Source organism: Myotis brandtii, unplaced genomic scaffold (assembly GCF_000412655.1).
Source record: "Myotis brandtii unplaced genomic scaffold, ASM41265v1 scaffold276, whole genome shotgun sequence".
In the NCBI taxonomy this organism is placed as follows: Eukaryota; Metazoa; Chordata; class Mammalia; order Chiroptera; family Vespertilionidae; genus Myotis; species Myotis brandtii.
The window spans coordinates 2539322-2546450 of NW_005360509.1; the positions used below are offsets into that span (position 1 = coordinate 2539322).

Here is a 7129-nt window from a genome sequence, read left to right on the forward strand (position 1 = left end):
TATATATGTATAATTTTTCATATAAATAACTGTTAACCTACTTTTGACCCCTCCCCCCGTGTAATAATATGCACACAGCCCATTCAAACAAATGACAAAAGTCACAATTTCACTAAAACCAAATTTATTTTAATCCTTGAATTATCTTGTTTTTGATAAGGCAGTCTGTATTCTTTTCCTACAATGTAGCTTTCTTTTTAAAGCAGGTACTTTGTTTATCAGACTCCTTCAGTCTTGGGTTGTTGAGGGTGCTTAGGTGGTGAACTTAAGGCCTACAGGTGCTTGTTAAGTTAGCACCTGCTAAGTTAAAGTGCAGTGACCATCAAATCCTACTGAGGTAATTCATCTGGCTTGTTCCTACCTGCACTTAACTAGGTAATATGATGCAGGTTGAAGGACTTTCAACCCAGGGAATTAACACAGTTGGTACAACTTAATTCATCTGTGATACTAACTGACATTCTTTTAGGGGGATAAGAGAAAGATGAGTGAAGCTTAACATGTCTTTCCCTAGACCTCCAAACTACAGGACTGTGTTCATTTGTTCCCATTCTCACTGCTATAATTTCAACTGTAAAAGAGTCATGATGTCAATTCCTGACTTCTAGGTCAGTGAGTATGTAGAAAGAACATCAAATAAAGTCAGAATGTTTCAAAGAAAATTATATTCTACCAGTGGCTAGACTAAAGTCATAGTCATCACTGAAAATACTATGTATGGTTTCCATGGAAACCTGTTAAGATTATGTGCCTTTCATATGTGAAATTGAGGCAAACAATCAGGTTTCCTGTTTTATTTTAGAGTTGCTATGATTATCAATGACCACCATCAAAATAGGTTACCCACACAATTCTTTTATCCTAGAAAACTTAGAATGAGAACATGTTCCTTAAAACATTTATGACTATAATGTAATCATATCTTTAAAGCTACTCATAATAAAAAGCTTAACATTTTCATGTATGATAGCATGTAGAAGAATCATCAATCATTGCTCTCTAAATGCACTTATGAAATTCCTACTTACATGTAGCCCTGAAAACTATATCAACTTAGCATTAATGTTTTTAGGAACTTGTGATCCCAAGATTCAGTAAGAAGATCCTGGGTATATGAGACATACATGAGCTTTTGTCTGTGCCTGTCACTGTATAACTATTTATCTGCTCTGAACCCATTTTCTTGCTTGTACAATGCACATAACATATGCCTTATCTAATGAGGATTAAATGAGATGAGGTATGTAAAATGGCATTTGGAAGGGATAAATGTTACTGCCCTTTTCCCCTTTTCCCTCATCACTTCCCCATGACTAACACTAGGTGGAATACTGAGTAAAACATCCAATTATAGTTTAGATTATATATTATTTATCAAGGGTATGCATAGTTTTAAAATATTAGGGTGTGAGTAAATGAAGAGTTTGAATTTTTGATGTTTTCTGGCCGGGCGGCTTCAGAGAACCCAGGCGCCTTTGCCTCGGAGGAGCCTGGGCTGGCGAGGCAGGGCAGTGGGGTAAACCAGAGCAGTTCGGAGTGGGGTGGGGAGGCCATGGCGTCAGGCAGTAACTGGCTGTTGGGGTGAATGTCGTGCTGGCGATGGCCTACCGGAGCCTGGACTTAAAAGAGGAGATTGATATTCAACTATCCAGGATTCAGGATATCAAGTATGAACCACTCAGCTCCTTGTAGACTGCTACAGCTGGACACCCAGGGAAATCAGAATTGCTACAACTATTTATTTTACATGCAGTAAACATTAATATTTTAAGAAAAACCATCTTAAATATAATAATGTTACATGTAATAAACAATATCTCAAGAAAAACGATTTTTAATATAATGTTACATGCAATACCAATTATTCAAGAGAAACTATCTTAAATATAATATTACATGCAATAAACATTAATATTTCAAAAAAAAGGATTTTAAGTATAGCAATATTACCAAAACTGTACCAACATAGTATGATATCACAAAAGTCATAGGAAGTATTAAAAATCTGCAAATAACAGAATTCTATTCTAAAATATTTTTTTTCCTTTGGCTCTATTTTTGTTCATCAGTTTATGTTGTTCATTATATTCCACAAATGAGTGAGATCATGTGATATTTATCTTTCTCTGACTGGCTTATTTCGCTTAGTATAATGCTCTCCAGGATCATCCATGCTGTTGCAAATGGTACGAGTTCCTTCTTTTTTACAGCATTGTAGTAGCTACAACTAATTATACAGGATGAAAGCTCTAGATGCCATCCGTGCCTCTGAAATCCCATTTCATGCTGAAGGTCCGGCATCCTCGTTTCTTAATGGGCAGAATTTTCACTCCTATCTGCTAGATCTTCGAAGCACTAGTACTCCTTTCAAGGGTGTGCGCAAGGCCCTCATTGATACCCTGCTGGATGGCTATGAGACAGCCCCGTATGGGACTAGGGTCTTTGGCCAGAGAGAGTATGCACTGTCAGGACCTGCGCTTTCAGGAGGCCCTGAGTGTGCTGGCCACAGTGGTCAAAGCATGAAGTGGGAGCTCCCAGCGACATCAGTCAGCAGCCAAAGACCTAACCCAGTCTTCTAAAGTTTCCCCAACAGTCATCCAGGTGACATACCTCCCCTCCAACCAGAAGAGTAAACGTGCCAAGCACTTCCTTGAATTGAAGAGCTTTAAGGACAACTATAACACACTAGAGCAGTGATGGCGAACCTTTTGAGCTCGGCATGTCAGCATTTTGAAAAACCCTAACTTAACTCTGGTGCCGTGTCACATATAGAAATTTTTTGATATTTGCAACCATAGTAAAACAAAGATTTATATTTTTGATATGTATTTTATATATTTAAATGCCATTTAACAAAGAAAAATCAACCAAAAAAATGAGTTCGCGTGTCACCTCTGACACGCGTGTCATAGGTTCGCCATCACTGCACTAGAGAGTACTCTGTAATGGCGCTAAAGGACTTGCTGTTGATGGAGCCAGAGAGACTGCATTGTGTTTGCCAGGTGCCCCTCAGACCACCTGGACCAGCAGGCCTACACTGGATTAGCTGAAGCTCCCAGTTGTGTTCAGAGCTCATGCCTAGAGAATCATTCTCCAAACCTTTCTTATGGCCAGTTTTCAAAACATCAGTTAAGACTTTATTTTTCCTTGGTAGCACTTTTTTTCTGGAGTTGAATTAAGATGTTTTTCTTAACGTTTCTGTCAGAACTTCCTTAAAAGTCCTCACTTGGTTTTGATCATAGTTCATCTGCCCTTTTCCAGACTATAATCCCAAGGGTAGGAGAGTTGGGGTAACGGGAAGAATGGTCAGACCAATGCACTGGTCTGACTTTATAAATTAACTAGAGGCCCGGTGCATGAAAATTCATGCACTCGGCGGGAGGTGGGGGGGGTCTCTTCAGCCTGGCCTGTGCCCTCTCGCAGTCTGGGGCCCCTCGGGGGATGTCCACCTGCCAGCTTAGGCCCGTTCCCTGGGGAATTGGGCCTACGCTGGCAGTCAGACATCCCTCTGGGAGCCCTCAGGGAATGTCCAACCAACGGCTTAGGCCCGGGCATCCTTAGCGCTGCTGCAGAGCTGCCTGGGAGCCCTCGGGGGATGTTCGACCAATGGCTTAGGCCTGTTCAGAGCGGGCCTAAGCTGTTGGTCAGACATCCTTAGCACTGCCACTACGCTGGTCAGCCATGAGCTGGCTGGCTTCTGGCTGAGCAGCGCTCCCCCTGTGGAAGCGTAGTGACCACCAGGGGGCATCTCCTGAGTTGAGTGTCTGCCCCCTGGTGGTCAGTGCGTGTCATAGCAACTGGTCGTTCCACCTTAGAGTCAATTTGCATACTACCCTTTTATTATATAGGATAAAATGAACAATGAAACAATAAAAAAAGTTTGAATTTTGACCTGTGTAAGTGAATGTAACTCCCATATATGAAAATTCAAAATTATGAAACAGTTAAATTATCACCACTTTATAAAATAATTTAAGGAGGGATTTATTTTAATAGCAGACTCCTAGTGCACTAAAGATAGCTTAAGAACAATAGCTGCAAAATCAATCTTGCAAAAATACTTCTAAGCAATTCCACTCCTAAGTATTTAACAAAGTGAAATGAAATTTTATTCACACAAAAGCCTGTACACAAATGTTTTTAGTAGCTTTATTTGTAATTGCCCCATACTATAAACAACCCAGCTACCTTTCAGTTGGCAGATGGATAAATAGACTTTGGTACATCCGTACAGTGGTCTACTACTTAACACCAAGAAACAAACTACTGATACTTGCAATAATACTGATTTTTTTTTTTTAGAGCAAAAGCAAGTTTTATTTAGATAGAGAAAAAGATGCTAGAACAGTGATGGCGAACCTTTTGAGCTTGGCGTGTCAGCATTTTGAAAAACCCTAACTTAACTCTGGTGCCGTGTCACATATAGAAATTTTTTGATATTTGCAACCATAGTAAAACAAAGACTTATATTTTTGATATTTATTTTATATATTTAAATGCCATTTAACAAAGAAAAATCAACCAAAAAAATGAGTTCACGTGTCACCTCTGACACGCGTGTCATAGGTTCGCCATCACTGGGCTAGAACATGGGTTCCTGGAGACAGGATCAAGGTTGACTCTCCTATGGCCCCCCTTGTTGCAAGTCTCACAGAGTGCTATAACAATATTGATTAATCTCAAATGTATTAATTAAGCTAAGTGGAAGAAGCCATATTCAGGAAGCTACATACTGTATGTTTCTACTTATATAACATTCTAGAGAAAGCAAGACTAAGGGACAGGAAACAGATTGGTAGTTGGCAGGGGATGGGGGGGAAATATTGGCCACAGAGGGGCATTAGGGGTGTTTTGGAGTGGTGATCTAGTTCTGTATCTTTATGGGTCAATTTTACTCTATGTAAAGTGCACCTTAATTTTTTTTAAAAGTCTATTTTGAATAGCTCAGGACACAGGCATAAGTTATTTGAAATATTATTGCATTTCATGGAGTTGGCATGAACATTCAGCTAGAAGTTTTATGTGCTGATAGGTATAACCATCGCACAAAGTTGGCTAAGTAATTACTTAATATCTTTCATGATTATTTGCAAGTTTTTTGTTAATCCTCACCCAAGGATATTTTTTCCCATTGATTTTTAGAGAGAGTGGAAGAGAGGGGGACAGAGAAACATCAATGTGAGACACATCTATTGGTTGCCTCCCGTATGTGCCCAGATCAGGGCCTGCAACCAAGGTACCTGCTCTTGACAGGAATCAAACCTGAGACTGACACTTCAGTCCGAGGGCTGATGCTCTTACCACTGAGCAAACCCAGCTAGGCAGTTAATTGCATTTTTAATTTTACTTCTGTATTTCTTTCCAGTCTCCAGTCAGGTTAAATGTTCCCTGTAACATTTATGATCTGTCACCTCATGTACAAGTAGATTAGAACTGGGGATATTGTAGTCATGATAGGAAAAGATATCAGAAAGCTTCATTACAGTGCATTATTCTGCAATTTGTAATAATGGAGAAGCAGTGAAGAGAAATGAAGGAATGAGAACCATTAAATTTTGTAGAGCTGTGATAGTTCAAAACAAATTTGGACACAGGAACACATGGGAGTTGAGGAAAGTAGTTGGGGCCCCTAGTGTGCTGCTTTCTACTTTAGGATTTATTCAAGGAACAAACAATTTATTGTGTATTGAAATCTAAAGATGTGTGTAAAATTGGACATTTTTTTTTCCTTGCTCTGTACCAATTCTGTTGCTGAAGAAAATGAATATTCTGGTACTTGCTGAGCATTAGGAAAATGAAACTATTGCTATCTGCCATTTACCTTGAAGGTTGTGCCCTATAGAATTGTGATGTTGGGCATTTTCATGTAAGTAGATTGACTAGTCGGAAGTGGTAACTGTAAGTTTGTTTTCTTTCACTCTCTCTTTTCTGTAATAATCTTGGTCATGGTATAACCATTGTCCATTTAGCCTTGCCGGTACCTCAACTGACTTCCCCACACCAACTTCCCCTGACAGACCAACAGTCTAGTCTCTCTTCCGCCACAAGTCTCTGTGAGACTGGCTGCTCAATGTTCTTCAGAGCGGTCTGCACGGATGTCATTTGTTCTCACAGGGATATTTTTAGATTTACTCATTTAAGGTGGGTGTCATTATAATTGATACTCACATAGACTAGATTTATGCAAGTTTTTTCTCTGAGGTTTTCACCAGTATCCGGAGGAAAAGCATTGGTTTCTGAATATCTGAGTTTTGCTTTTGGAACATTGGGTTGTCCTCCACTGTTCTTGGCATTTTTAAAAAAATATATTTTATTGATTTTTTACAGAGAGGAAGGGAGAGTGATAGAGAGTTAGAAACATCGATGAGAGAGAAACATCTATCTGCTGCCTCCTGCACACCCCCTACTGGGGATGTGCCCGCAACCAAGGTACATGCCCTTTACCGGAATTGAACCTGGGACCCTTCAGTCCGCAGGCCGACGCTCTATCCACTGAGCAAACCAGTCAGGGCAGTTCTTGGCATTTTTTTAAATGTGTGGTGCTGTATGTATGTGTGTGTATACAGATATATCTTTACCTATTGAATTTCTTATTCAGGTTACAATACCAAAACATTGTACATATTCCTCTCTCTTCTTGCTGATTTTGTTCACTAGATCTTGCATTCATCCACTTGTTAATTCATACATTCATTGATTGAAAAATACTCATTAAGAACCTGCTATTGCTAGTCATTGTGCCAGGCAGGCTTTGGGGAAATGGTGAAGCATACAACACTTCTTTTTTTTATCAGAAGTTAGTTTGGAGGTGTGATAAACAAATTACTGCAGTGTGGTGAGTGCTTATATGATGTGTTAAGGAGAGGGCAGGATACATCAGTGCACACAGCCACAAGCACTTTGCTACTGCCCTCTGCTTTCTTCTCATCATTGAGCCCATGCTTTCCCATCTCTTTTTGATCTTCTTTTCCATTATGCTGTGTGTGTGTACACAATCTCCTTTGGACATACTAGGTGTACTGGTTAATAATGGTGGATTTTGTAATCAAAGAAAACACAATAATTTCAAGAGAAACATCAAAAGTGCTTTATTCAAAGTAATGTCCATCGCTAGCTACACATTTTCCCC

The 7129-nt window shown here is 39.6% G+C and overlaps 1 protein-coding gene and 1 pseudogene across 2 annotated transcripts in view; both read left to right on the forward strand.

Moving 5' to 3' along the window:
* The window catches only part of LPIN2 (lipin 2), an 88740-nt gene that overhangs the window by 18518 nt on the left and 63093 nt on the right, over positions 1-7129 (forward strand). The gene's annotated exons all lie outside the window — the stretch shown is intronic.
* On the forward strand, positions 1553-2685 carry LOC102259815 (annotated as a pseudogene).